Raw genomic sequence first — 12,903 nt, 5'->3', positions numbered from 1 at the left:
TTTCACATACTGTTGTGCAAGTGGAACAGACAACAGGTGGAAATTGTAGACAATTAGCAAGACACCCCCAGTGAAGGAGTGTCTTACTGACCTCAGCTGCAGGTGGTGAACACAGACCACTTCTCAGTTCCTATGCTTACTGGCTAATGTTTTGGTCACTTTTGAATGCTGGCGGTGCTTTCACTCTAGTGGTAGCCTGAGACGGAGTCTACAACCCACACAAGTGGCTCAGGTAGTGCAGCTGATCCAAGATGGCACATCAATGCGAGCTGTGGCAAGAAGGTTTGCTGTGTCTGTCAGCGTAGTGTCCAGAGCATGGAGGCGCTACCAGGAGACAGGCCAGTATAGCTGGAGACGTGGAGGAGGCCGTAGGAGGACAACAACCCAGCAGCAGGACCGCTACCTCTGCCTTTGTGCAAGGAGGAGCAGGAGGAACACTGCCAGAGCCCTGCAAAATGACCTCCAGCAGGACATAAATGTGCATGTGTCCACTCAAATGGTCAGAAACAGACTCCATGAGGGCCCGACGTCCACAGGTGGGGGTTACAGCACAAGACATTTGGCATTTGCCAGAGAACACCAAGATTGGCAAATTCGCCACTGGCGCCCTGTGCTCTTCACAGATGAAAGCAGGTTCACACTGAGCAGTCTGGAGCTGCCGTGGAGAACGTTCTGCTGCCTGCAACATCCTCCAGCATGACCGTGTTGGCGGTAGGTCAGTAATGGTGTGGGGTGACATTTCTTTGGAGGGCCTGACTGCCATTAGGTACCGAGATGAGATCCTCAGACCCCTTGTGAGACCATATACTGGTGCGGTTGGCCCTGGGTTCCTCCTAATACAAGACAATGCTAGACCTCATGTGGCTGGAGTGTGTCAGCAGTTCCTACAAGAGGAAGGCATTGATACTATGGACTGGTCGCCCGTTTCCTCGAATCCGATTGAGCACATCTGGGACGTCTCACTCCATCCACCACAGACTGTCCAGGAGTTGGCGGATGCCTTAGTCCAGGTCTGGGAGGACATCCCTCAGGAGACCATCCTCCACCTCATCAGGATCATGCCCAGGCGTTGTAGGGAGGTCATACGGGCACGTGGAGGCCACACACACTACTGAGCCTCATTGGGACTTGTATTAAGGACATTACATAAAGTTGGATCAGCCTGTAGTGGGGTTTTCAATTTGATTTTGAGTGACTCCATACCCAGACCTCCATGGGTTGATACATTTAATTTCCATTGATAATTTTTGTGTGATTTTGTTGTCAGCGCAGTTAACTATGTAAAGACCAAAGTATTACATTTATTTTTTAGAGCAGTGTATATAAAACCATGTATCACTATTTCCAGCTCTAGCGAGCACCTACAAAGCCCAAGCTGCAGACATGACGGTGAGTACAGCAGGTTCATTCAGTCTGCTATTAAATTCTAGGATTCTCTGAAGTGTTTGGAGGTCACACCGGCCCCATTATTTATCTCCAAGTGTTGCCCGAGGATTAAAGTCCCCACTAAACATCCACAGATTCCGCTCTACAGAAGACGCCCTCATTATTTCTGTGCTAGGGCTTCATGTGGCCCCCGACACCCCAACCGTCTATGATAAGAAAACAAAGCGGAGCCCCAGAAGTTACTGATTCACCGAGCAGAAAACATCCAGAGACGCTTCTCTACAGATCCCATCAGCTCCTGTTTACAGAACAGAGGCCACAATAGAGACGAAGCTTCCGGAATTCTCTGCTGGGTCAGAAGGTTCACTCTTCATCGTTCTGTTGCTGCTCCGAACAATGTGCGATACAGAAGAGCCAGACAATGGGGGGAGCAAAGGGCTCGGCCACTACCAAGATGATATTGAGAGACCCCCGACCAGGAGACTGACGTACAGCCGGGCAGAGCCTCGTCCATGACCCCAGCCTACGCCAAGTACACAATGGGATGAGGAAATGAAGCAACGGATCATCTGCGATGAGCGGCATTCATTCCTCCATCAGAGACATGACAATAGATACTATACACAGCTATAACTAAACTCCCAATGTACAGCAGAATAGTGAGCACAGCTCTGGAGTATAATACAAAGTAATAACTCAGGATCAGTACAGTATAAATAATGTATGTACACAGTGACCCAGCAGCAGAATAGTGAGTACAGCTCTGGGGTATAATACAGGATATAACTCAGGATCAGTACAGGATAAGTAATATAATGTATGTACACAGTGACCCAGCAGTAGAATAGTGAGTACAGCTCTGGAGTATAATACAGGATATAACTCAGGATCAGTACAGGATAAGTAATATAATGTATGTACACAGTGACCTCACCAGCAGAATAGTGAGTACAGCTCTGGAGTATAATACAGGATATAACTCAGGATCAGTACAGGATAAGTAATATAATGTATGTACACAGTGACCCAGCAGTAGAATAGTGAGTACAGCTCTGGAGTATAATACAGGATATAACTCAGGATCAGTACAGGATAAGTAATGTATGTACACAGTGACCTCACCAGCAGAATAGTGAGTACAGCTCTCGGGTATAATACAGGATATAACTCAGGATCAGTACAGGATAAGTAATGTAATGTATGTACACAGTGATCTCACCAGCAGAATAGTGAGTGCAGCTCTGGAGTATAATACAGGATATAACTCAGGATCAGTACAGGATAAGTAATGTAATGTATGTATGTACAGTGACCTCACCAGCAGAATAGTGAGTATAACTCAGGATCAGTACAGGATAAGTAATGTATATACACAGTGACCTCACCAGCAGAATAGTGAGTACAGCTCTGGAGTATAAAACAGGATGTAACTCAGGATCAGTACAGGATAAGTAATGTAATGTATGTACACAGTGACCTCACCAGCAGAATAGTGAGTATAGCTCTGCAGTATAATACAGGATATAACTCAGGATCAGTACAGGATAAGTAATGTAATGTATGTACACAGTGACCTCACCAGCAGAATAGTGAGTACAGCTCTGGAGTATAATACAGGATATAACTCAGGATCAGTACAGGAAAAGTAATGTAATGTATGTACACAGTGACCCCACCAGCAGAATAGTGAGTACAGCTCTGCAGTATAATACAGGATATAACTCAGGATCAGTACAGGAAAAGTAATGTATGTACACAGTGACCTCACCAGCAGAATAGTGAGTACAGCTCTGGGGTATAATGCAGGATAAGTAATGTAGATACAGAGTGACTAGCTTTTTTATAGAGATTAATTTGATATGGAAACTACAAGATGTGGTTCAGGGGTTAATACTTTTATATACACTTACACATGAATACAGACATAATCTATCCTCAGCAGACGCGCAGTATGAGACACTTTTGCATTATGACAGTAGACTATAAGCCTTAGAGAGTGTGTATGTATGGGCCGCGTTATTGTACCTGGCAGCCGTGGGTGCAGTGAATCCCTCCTCTCTATTTTTAGTCTCCATCTGTCTGGATTTCGGAGTTCCACCTGCATTTTCTCGCTCTTTCTTCTGGCAATAATCCAAAGAGCCGGTAAGATTGCACCTTAGCTAAATTAAGTGCGCAGCCAGTTCTGTATTACATATCAAAACCCAATGATACAGCTCATAAAAATCAGAGCAATACCAACCAAATCAGCTTTAATGTAACATAAAATTTAGAGTAGAAATTTAAGCCGGAGGGTGACACTTACCTGCTGTTTATTCTACTCTGCGTCTTACCATTTTTATCTCTGTTAGGACACGGCCATGATCAGTGTCTCCTGGAGACTATAGTGTCTGAGATCCACTTCCTGACTTCGGATGGTGCTGATCCCTCCGCCATGCTTTATACTGCAGGTACGCCGTTCAGAATGACAGCAGTATACAGCTCAACTGTAAAGAAAGCACCGTAGAGTAGCATGAAGCAGCACTCAGTGATCTCCAGCAGGACCACAGAGTGGAATGAAGCAGCGCTCAGTGATCTCCAGCAGGACCACAGAGTGGAATGAAGCAGCGCTCAGTGATCTCCAGCAGGACCACAGAGTGGAATGAAGCAGCGCTCAGTGATCTCCAGCAGGACCACAGAGTTGAATGAAGCAGCACTCAGTGATCTCCAGCAGGTACATAGAGTTGAATGAAGCAGCACTCAGTGATCTCCAGCAGGTCTGTAGAGTTGAATGAAGCAGCGCTCAGTGATCTCCAGCAGGTCCATAGAGTTGAATGAAGCAGCACTCAGTGATCTCCAGCAGGTCTGTAGAGTTGAATGAAGCAGTGCTCAGTGATCTCCAGCAGGTCCATAGAGTTGAATGAAGCAGCACTCAGTGATCTCCAGCAGGTCTGTAGAGTTGAATGAAGCAGTGCTCAGTGATCTCCAGCAGGTCCATAGAGTTGAATGAAGCAGCACTCAGTGATCTCCAGCAGGTACATAGAGTTGAATGAAGCAGCACTCAGTGATCTCCAGCAGGTCTGTAGAGTTGAATGAAGCAGTGCTCAGTGATCTCCAGCAGGTCTGTAGAGTTGAATGAAGCAGCACTCAGTGATCTCCAGCAGGTCCATAGAGTTGAATGAAGCAACACTCAGTGATCTCCAGCAGGTCTGTAGAGTTGAATGAAGCAGTGCTCAGTGATCTCCAGCAGGTCTGTAGAGTTGAATGAAGCAGCACTCAGTGATCTCCAGCAGGACCATAGAGTTGAATGAAGCAGCACTCAGTGATCTCCAGCAGGACCATAGAGTTGAATGAAGCAGCACTCAGTGATCTCCAGCAGGTCTGTAGAGTTGAATGAAGCAGTGCTCAGTGATCTCCAGCAGGTCTGTAGAGTTGAATGAAGCAGCACTCAGTGATCTCCAGCAGGACCATAGAGTTGAATGAAGCAGCACTCAGTGATCTCCAGCAGGTCCGTAGAGTTGAATGAAGCAGCACTCAGTGATCTCCAGCAGGTCTGTAGAGTGGAATGAACAGCGCTCAGTGATCTCCAGCAGGACCATAGAGTTGAATGAAGCAGCGCTCAGTGATCTCCAGCATGTCCATAGAATTGAATGAAGCAGCGCTCCGTGATCTCCAGCATGTCCATAGAATTGAATGAAGCAGCACTCAGTGATCTCCAGCAGGTCTGTAGAGTTGAATGAAGCAGCGCTCAGTGATCTCCAGCAGGTCCATAGAGTTGAATGAAGCAGCACTCAGTGATCTCCAGCAGGTCTGTAGAGTTGAATGAAGCAGTGCTCAGTGATCTCCAGCAGGTCTGTAGAGTTGAATGAAGCAGCACTCAGTGATCTCCAGCAGGTCCGTAGAGTTGAATGAAGCAGCACTCAGTGATCTCCAGCAGGTCTGTAGAGTTGAATGAAGCAGCGCTCAGTGATCTCCAGCAGGACCATAGAGTTGAATGAAGCAGCGCTCAGTGATCTCCAGCATGTCCATAGAATTGAATGAAGCAGCACTCAGTGATCTTCAGCAGGTCCGTAGAGTTGCACAGAGCGGTTTCGGACAGGTGATGAGTGTTGCTGGTGGATCAGAAGTACTTTTGATGAAAAACACTGGCTTAGAGGGAACACTGGCGTCAGCAACAAGAGCTACTTCTATTAAAAAAATCTTAATCCTTCCAGTACTTAGCAGCTGCTGTATGCTCCAGAGGAAGTTGTGTAGTCCTTTCCTGTCTGACCTCAGTGCTCTCTGCTGACACCTCTGTCCATGTCAGGAACTTTTCAGAGCAGGAGAGGTTTGCTATGAGGATTTGCTCCTTCTCTGGACAGTTCCTGACATGGACAGAGGTGGCAGCAGAGAGCACTATGGTCAGACTGGAAAGGACTACACAACTTCCTGTGGAGCATACAGCAGCTGATTAGTAAATAACTTCTCTTTTACTCTCTGGAACCAGTTTATTTAAAAACAAAGTTTCCCACCGGAGAACCCCTATAAGGTTGTGGAGGAATGAAGACATCCGCCGTCATATGTACACAGTCTCCTCGCTGATGTCACCTTGTCAGCGGATTTCCCTTCTACAAGCAGATTTAACACAAAACGCGGCTAATGTGTTCATTATGTCAATACCGATCCGGACTCCATGCGCCATTCAACAAGTTGTGATCTTCTGCAGGCGCAGAGCATTCTATTTACAATTTATTCAATCTGCAGCGCTGACAAATATTGATTCAGAGGTTTTGTGGTGTTCGCTGTGTAAGACGTTGTACAAACTATAATAATAAGCAGCAAAGGGCCACGTATTCCCATCATGGAGGGAGGGGGCTGCCCAAGGGCCACGTATCATCATCATGGGGGGAGGGGGCTGCTCTAGGACGGCCTGCCCCAGGGGCCACGTATTCCCATCATGGAGGGAAGGGCTGCCTAAGGACGGCCTGCCCCAGTGGCCACGTATCATCATCATGTGGGGAGGGGGCTGCTCCAGGACGGCCTGCCCCAAGGGCCACGTATCATCCTCATGGGGGGAGGGGGCTGCTCTAGGACGGCCTGCCCCAGGGGCCACGTATTCCCATCATGGAGGGAAGGGCTGCCTAAGGACGGCCTGCCCCAGTGGCCACGTATCATCATCATGTGGGGAGGGGGCTGCTCCAGGACGGCCTGCCCCAAGGGCCAAGTATCATCATCATGTGGGGAGGGGGCTGCCCAAGGACGGCCTGCCCCAAGGGCCACGTATCATCCTCATGGGGGGGAGGGGGCTGCTCTAGGACGGCCTGCCCCAGGGGCCACGTATCATCATCATATGGGGAGGGGGCTGCTCTAGGACAGTCTACACCAGGGGCCACGTATCATCATCATGGGGGGAGGGGGCTATTCTAGGACGGTCTTCACCAGGGGCCACGTATCATCATCATCATGCGGGGAGGGGGCTGCTCTAGGAAGGTCTGCACCAGGGGCCACATATTCCCATCATGGGGGAGGGGCTGCCCAAGGACGGCTTGCCCCAGGGGCCACGTATCATCAACATATGGAGACGGGGCTGCTCTAGGACAGTCTGCACCAGGGGCCAAGTATCATCATCATGGAGGGAGGGGGCTGCTCTAAAAAGGTCTGCAACAGGGGCCACATATCATTATCATGGAGGGAGGGGGCTGCTCTAGGATGGTCTGCAACCAGGGGCCACGTATGATCATCATGTGGGGAGGGGGCTGCTCTAGGACCGTCTGCACCAGGGGCCACATATTCTCATTAGGGGGGGGGGGCTGCTCTATGATGGTCCCTAAGAAAAAAAGCAAAGGATTCTGGGGGCAGTCACTGGAAGCTGCTTAATCTATGACAAGCAATTTCCTAAAGTTTTCAGAACCTCCATGTGCGAGCACCAATAATACAACAAATAAGTCAGAAAGAAGGTGGATGTTGTCTCATCAGCTCCCTCGCTCCTCCTGACAGGAAGTGGTTTAGTCCTCACATGGTCAGTGTGGCATTGTCTAAGCAGCTTCCCAGCTCCTCCTTTTCTTTTGATAGGAAGTTGTGTAGTTCTCTCATGGTGAGTGTGGTATTGTCTCAGCAGCTTCCTGGAACCTTCCTCTCTTCTGACGGGAGGTTGTGTAGCCCTCATATGGTCAGTGTTGTGTTGTCTCAGCAGCTTCCTCTTTTGTCAGGAAGTTGTGTTGTTCTCTTATGGTCAGTGTGGTGTTGTTTAAGCAGTTTCCCCACCCTCTCTCCAGACAGGAAGTTGCGTAGTTCTTTAATTGCAAGTGTGGTTTTGCCTCAGCAGCTCCCAGTCACCTCCCTCTCTTCTCAGATGATGCATCGTCTTCTGCTGTCTCAGGAGGCATAGCTGGATCTTGTCTCTGAGCTCTAGCCCCGCCCAGTAAGTGATGTCATCACCACTGACTAGCTCCTACAACCTACACCACCATCTCCAGGAAGAATGAGGTCTAGTTACAGCATGATGCCTTGTGCAGAATAATGCCACAGATGAGCAGACAGGAAATGAATACAGCAGGTGCTGTAACCTCACTGTAACCTCACTGTAACATGTGTGATGGTTTGCTGTGAATTGAAATGTTCTGCAGCAGCTTTGGCAGGAAGGCTGTGGGAGGGGAGTAGATAAGGTGGGAGGACTGTGAAGAGATTAGAGAAAACTGTGCATTCTGGGAATTGTAGAATTGAGCAACTGCTCATCCAGGAAGTACAGGACTAAGCCCCCCAAAACAAATAGATTTTTGTTGGTTTCAGACACATACGCCATGCTGTATGCTTCTATAGCGATTTTATTTTTTTGTACCAGACATTGAAATATCCCTTTAATCTTAGAATAATCCCTTTAAGAAGCCACAGAAGCCACAGTGGGGCCGTACTGTACACTCTTCTTCAGTCGGGTTTACTTCATGTAGATACAGAGATCCCATAAAACTATGGGGGATCTCAAATTAAGAAAGTATTTTACCAAAATGGACATTTCGTAGTGAAGTGTATCCGGCTGCAGGAGGGATCCCGGCGTATATCTCCCCCCTTCTTCTTCTTCATGGTAACAATGTTGCAGCTCGTGTATCTATGACGTTCCATCAGCCATAACATTAGTCGCTGACCGCAGCAGATGGAGGAGGCGCGGAGCCCGGCGGTCCGTAGTTATTGATACAGTAATAATCACATGATAGATTCCGCTCCCGGATCATGCGGATATCGCAGCGCGATGGGGAGAAGACAGCTTTGATTTCCCGATCTTATCATCCAAACAGACAGATAAATTACGGAAATGATCTTGTTTTAATCTCGGCCTCACACGCCCGGGATATCATCGAAAACACATTAGGAACCGCGAGGAAAAGAAACGGCTTGGATTTAATTAGGCACGAAAATGAATGGCGAGCGGAGGAACAACAGGGACCGCGGCTGCGCGCGCTCTGGAGGCATGGGGCCGCTGCGGCTTGTTAGATAGCAAATTGACATCCAGGGAAGACAACGCTTAACCCTTAGGGCCCAGGGAGGGGGAGGGGCTGTGGCAGATAGATATCTGAAGAGCGTCAGCAGCCACCCAATCCCAAAAGGGAGACCACCAAGGTCTGGAATCTACTATGCATAGCAACTTTCACCAATTGTTTATAGGGGTACTCCGCCCCTAGACATCTTATCTGCAATCCAAAGTACAGGGGATAAGATGTCTGATCGCGGGGGTCCTGCCACTGGGGTCCCCTGCGATCTCAGCTGCGGCACCACAGACATCCAGTGCAGGTAGCAAACTTCGCTCCGTGCTGGATGACAGGCGATGCGGGATGGAGGCTCGTGACGGCACGGCCATGCCCCCTCAATGCAAGTCTATGGGAGGGGGCGTGACATCACGACCCTCCGGCACTATACCCAGCACTCTAAACCAGGGGTCTCAAACTGGCGGCCCTCCAGATGTTGCAAAACTTCAACTCCCAGCATTCCTGGACATGCCCAGATCTTTGAATGATTTTAGTTTTTCCTGTTCAAAAATTAGAAGTGACATAAGTATTCATACCCTTTACTATGACATAAGTATTCATACCCTTTACTATGACATAAGTATTCATACCCTTTACTATGACATAAGTATTCATACCCTTTACTATAACACAAGTATTCATACCCTTTACTATGACACAAGTATTCATACCCTTTACTATAACACAAGTATTCATACCCTTTACTATAACACAAGTATTCATACCCTTTACTATGACATAAGTATTCATACCCTTTACTATGACATAAGTATTCATACCCTTTACTATGACATATGACAAGTATTCATACCCTTTACTATGACACAAGTATTCATACCCTTTACTATGACATAAGTATTCATACCCTTTACTATAACATATAACATAAGTATTCATACCCTTTACTATAACATATAACATAAGTATTCATACCCTTTACTATAACATATGACATAAGTATTCATACCCTTTACTATAACATATGACATAAGTATTCATACCCTTTACTATAACATGTGACATAAGTATTCATACCCTCTACTATAACATGCGACATAAGTATTCATACCCTCTACTATAACATATAACATAAGTATTCATACCCTCTACTATAACATGTGACATAAGTATTCATACCCTTTACTATAACATATAACAAGTATTCATACCCTTTACTATAACATATAACAAGTATTCATACCCTTTACTATAACATATAACATAAGTATTCATACCCTTTACTATAACATATGACAAGTATTCATACCCTTTCCTATAACATATGACATAAGTATTCATACCCTTTACTATAACATATGACAAGTATTCATACCCTTTACTATAACATATAACATAAGTATTCATACCCTTTACTATAACATGTGACAAGTATTCATACCCTTTACTATAACATATAACATAAGTATTCATACCCTTTACTATAACATATAACAAGTATTCATACCCTTTACTATAACATATGACAAGTATTCATACCCTTTACTATAACATATGACAAGTATTCATACCCTTTACTATAACATATAACATATAACATAAGTATTCATACCCTTTACTATAACATAAGTATTCATACCCTTTACTATAACATATGACAAGTATTCATACCCTTTCCTATAACATATGACATAAGTATTCATACCCTTTACTATAACATATAACATAAGTATTCATACCCTTTACTATAACATATAACATAAGTATTCATACCCTTTACTATAACATATAACATAAGTATTCATACCCTTTACTATAACATATAACATAAGTATTCATACCCTTTACTATAACATATGACAAGTATTCATACCCTTTACTATAACATATAACAAGTATTCATACCCTTTACTATAACATATAACAAGTATTCATACCCTTTACTATAACATATAACATAAGTATTCATACCCTTTACTATAACATATAACAAGTATTCATACCCTTTACTATAACATATAACAAGTATTCATACCCTTTACTATAACATATAACAAGTATTCATACCCTTTACTATAACATATAACAAGTATTCATACCCTTTACTATAACATATAACAAGTATTCATACCCTTTACTATAACATATGACAAGTATTCATACCCTTTACTATAACATATGACATAAGTATTCATACCCTTTACTATAACATATGACATAAGTATTCATACCCTTTACTATAACATATAACATAAGTATTCATACCCTTTACTATAACATATGACAAGTATTCATACCCTTTACTATAACAAGTATTCATACCCTTTACTATAACATATAACAAGTATTCATACCCTTTACTATAACATATGACACAAGTATTCATATCCTTTACTATAACATATGACAAGTATTCATACCCAGGCCTTTGGCAGCCATTCCAGCCTCCAGTCTTCTTGGGGATGAGGCCACAAGGTTTACACCAGGATTTGGGGATTTTCGTCCGTTCTTCTCTGTAGACCCTCTCAGCTGTCAGGTTGGATGGGACCATCGGTGGAAGACATTCTCAGGTCTCTCAGAGCTAAATATGGTGTCATAGTAAAGGGTATGAATACTTATGTCCATGCCAAATGTTAGTTTTGCTTTAGTAAAGATTAGTAACGTTGTGTTATCGATGTGCCGCCCCCTCCCCCGCGCTGCGCTGACGCACTGATCCGCAGAAAACCTTCTAATTTCTGAGTAAATATCTTTAATTTCCTAAATCCTTTCTCATCGTGACTGAAGAGACGTCTATAGAAATCCCCCGATCCTGCCATCACAGGGCTGAGGAATTACCAGCAAACATCAAAGCAGTGATATAGCGGTATGTATGGAGCGGCGGCGTCAGCACAGAGGGTATTATTCAGATTACTGCGCTCTCTACGGCACCTGACCGGCTCATCTCCTGACAGGAGACACAAAATAACCAGGAAGCCTCCTGTACCGGACATTGTCAGTCCCTGTGCTCACTGCGCGGTCAGAGAGCTGCACGCTGTATATGGTGTCCGCACCGCCAACTGTAACAAAACGTATAAAACACAGTATATGGGATATAGTATATACAGCACAGTATATGGGATATAGTATATACAGCACAGTATATGGGATATAGTGTATACAGCACAGTATATGGGATATAGTATATACAGCACAGTATATGTGGTATAGTATATACAGCACAGTATATGGGGTATAGTATATACAGCACAGTATAAGGGGTATAGTATATACAGCACAGTATATGGGATATAGTATATACAGCACAGTATATGGGATATAGTATATACAGCACAGTATATGGGGTATAGTATATACAGCACAGTATATGGGGTATAGTATATACAGCACAGTATATGGGATATAGTATATACAGCACAGTTTATGGGATATAGTATATACAGCACAGTATATGGGATATAGTGTATACAGCACAGTATATGGGATAAAGTATATACAGCACAGTATATGGGAGATAGTGTATACAGCACAGTATATGGGAGATAGTGTATACAGCACAGTATATGGGGTATAGTATATACAGCACAGTATATGGGGTATAGTATATACAGCACAGTATATGGGGTATAGTGTATACAGCACAGTATATGGGGTATAGTATATACAGCACAGAATATGGGGTATAGTATATACAGCACAGTATATGGGGTATAGTGTATACAGCACAGTATATGGGGTATAGTATATACAGCACAGTATATGGGGTATAGTATATAATGCACAGTATATGGAGTATAGTGTATACAGCACAGTATATGGGGTATAGTATATACAGCACAGTATATGGGGTATAGTATATACAGCACAGTATATGGGATATAGTATATACAGCACAGTATATGGGGTATAGTATATACAGCACAGTATATGGGGTATAGTATATACAGCACAGTATATGGGATATAGTATATACAGCACAGTATATGGGATATAGTATATACAGCACAGTATATGGGATATAGTATATACAGCACAGTATATGGGGTATAGTGTATACAGCACAGTATATGGGGTATAGTATATACAG

General features: G+C 44.4%; 1 long non-coding RNA gene across 1 annotated transcript in view; it reads right to left on the bottom strand.

The window, feature by feature from the left end:
* The window catches only part of LOC130293669 (uncharacterized), a 98,684-nt gene that overhangs the window by 64,527 nt on the left and 21,254 nt on the right, over positions 1–12,903 (bottom strand). Inside the window, exon 2 of the long non-coding RNA XR_008848259.1 lies at positions 11,240–11,400. This is a non-coding gene — a long non-coding RNA (uncharacterized LOC130293669). The remainder of the gene's footprint in view (positions 1–11,239; positions 11,401–12,903) is intronic.

The sequence above is a fragment of the Hyla sarda genome, chromosome 10 (assembly GCF_029499605.1).
Source record: "Hyla sarda isolate aHylSar1 chromosome 10, aHylSar1.hap1, whole genome shotgun sequence".
In the NCBI taxonomy this organism is placed as follows: domain Eukaryota; kingdom Metazoa; phylum Chordata; class Amphibia; order Anura; family Hylidae; genus Hyla; species Hyla sarda.
Note: the sequence above shows the minus strand (reverse complement) of the source record. Positions and strands in the feature narration are given on the sequence as shown.